General features: G+C 38.9%; 1 protein-coding gene across 2 annotated transcripts in view; it reads left to right on the top strand.

Annotated features, from left to right (window-relative positions):
• RFX3 (regulatory factor X3) overlaps nucleotides 1-2,214 on the top strand; it is a 291,441-nt gene that overhangs the window by 193,085 nt on the left and 96,142 nt on the right. The gene's annotated exons all lie outside the window — the stretch shown is intronic.

The raw sequence follows: 2,214 nt of genomic DNA, 5'->3' as shown, positions 1-2,214 counted from the left end.
CCAAACCAAAAAAAAAAAAAAAAAAAAAAGAAATTTACGGAAGTCACCATTATGTCAAATGTACTTTCAAACAGAATCATATTCTATTTGTTGGTTAGTGTGCCCACTGTGTAGCTGCAACTGTGTTAAGTGTTGAGGGTACATATGGGAATAAAACATAATTTCATGGAAGTATGAATACATGAGGAAATTAACAGTATATGGAGAGCTGTATTTCAGGTATGCACAAGGTGTTAGGAAAGTACAGAGAACAAAATATAACAGGCCTGTGAGGAGTGGCCACAGAGGGCAAAGGGTCCGGAAAAGTAATTCTGAGATATGGTGATGCTTGAACTGAGAGTTTAAGGGTGATTTAGACAAAAGAAGAGAGCTGAAGAAAAATGTAAAGGCCTTCTAGACAGAGGAAAACATGAGATATAGCAGGGAGGCAAGAGAAGATGGCACGTTACAGGGACCAGCAAAAAGGTCAGTGTGGTGTAAGCAAAGAAAGCACTTGAAGACATGACTGGTATCAAGTCCAGAGATCATGCAGGCATCGGCTCTGATGGTTCTTATAAGGCAGGTCAAGGGTTGTGAATTACTTCCGAAGGCAAGAGAGAATCATGGAAAGGTTTTTAAGAAAAGCTTTATTTTCATATTTGCATTTTAGAAAAATTCTCCTGGCAGCAAAGTGAAGATAGATTGGAAGAGAGCCCGAATAGAGGAAGGAAAACTAATTAGAAGGCAGTTACAATGGAGAACCTTATGAGTTAAGGCAAGTGAGTACAAGAATGGAAAGGAGAATTGGAGAATTATTTAGAAGGTAAAATTAGTAGGATTTAGTGACTGATGTCAATCTGAGCATGGAAAGTCAGCAATAATTTCCAAAGCTGAGGGTTGTGGTGCTGCCCTCTGCTGAGAGGGGGAATATAGAAAAAAGAGCAAGAGAGAAAGAATTCCCTTTTAGGCATATGTTCAATTTTACATTTGAGACTTCCCATATATCATGGGGTTTCCTAACAGAGATAACCAGGTGGCTGTTAGAAACCTAGATTTAAACCTCTTAAAGTATAACTAGAAAATGGAGCTATCAACTTATGAGCATGTATATGGTCAGGTAGTATATGATAAATGTATATGGTCCGAATAAATGTGAGAAAAAAATAAGAGCTGAAAATGGAGGCCTCAGAAATTACCAGTATTTAATGTGCCAGGAAAATGGAGCCTCCAAAAGCTCTCGTAACATAGTGGTTAAAAAAAGTAAAAGGTAAAAAAAAATGTCATAGAATCTAATGAACAAGAGAGGTTAAAACAGAAAGACCTTGCACATAGAAAATGTCTGCAAATATCTACACCGAATTGTCAGTACTGCCTAGCTCTGGAATGTGGTGTTGAAGAGAATGACCAAAAAACTGGGAATTTTAATTTGATATTTAAGTTTTTAAATAAAGTATTTTATACCTCTTTACTATTTTTGCAACTTCTTGTGAGCTTATACTACTTGCAAGTAAAAATGAAAGTTATGTTAAAATGTAAGTTATAGTCAATTGAATATTAAAAATAAATCAGTCGAACAAGCTGCTTAATCAGAACAGAACGAGGAGGGAAAGGGCAACATGGCGTGGTCAACAATATTATACTGCAGATAGGTCAAGAAAGATGAGGACTGACAGCAGCCTTTTAGCTTGGTATTTAGATGTGCTCACAAGTGACCTTATTAAAAGCACTTTCAGTGAAAGGCTAAGGGCAGAAGCTTGACTGCAGTTGTTGGGAAGCGGAAAGTGAGGACATGAGGTGGCATAGTCATCACATCAAGGAGAACCTTGAGTGTAAAGAAAAAGAAAAACAAAGAGTTAGGGATCTAGGGCCCATGGTAAGTGAAATCTCTGCTCAAGATCCTTATGGTGGTGAGAAAAAGATCCATGCTAGCTACCTTACTGCAAGTCACCCAAGAGTGTGAAGTAGCGTGAGGAGCCGACTTGCAGCCCCCAGTCATTCTGGATCCCAGCTTTCCTAAAACTGGGATTTGCAGGAAGTTTTGTAAGAAATTTAAGAAGTCACGCAGCAGGATTTCTTGGAGGGAAGAGACCTGAGCTTATTTATATGCTGGAGGTAGGCACCAGTATACACGCAAAAGCTCTAAACTACAGAAAAGTGTTAAGGTACTTATAAAGAAACGTACCTGGGCTTCCCTGGTGGCGCAGTGGTTGAGAGTCCGCCTGCCGATGCAGGGGA

This window comes from Lipotes vexillifer, unplaced genomic scaffold (assembly GCF_000442215.2).
Source record: "Lipotes vexillifer unplaced genomic scaffold, Lipotes_vexillifer_v1.1 scaffold1544, whole genome shotgun sequence".
NCBI classification, from domain to species: Eukaryota; Metazoa; Chordata; class Mammalia; order Artiodactyla; family Lipotidae; genus Lipotes; species Lipotes vexillifer.
The sequence above is the reverse complement of the archived record's forward strand: the minus strand, read 5'-3'. Positions and strand labels throughout refer to the sequence as shown.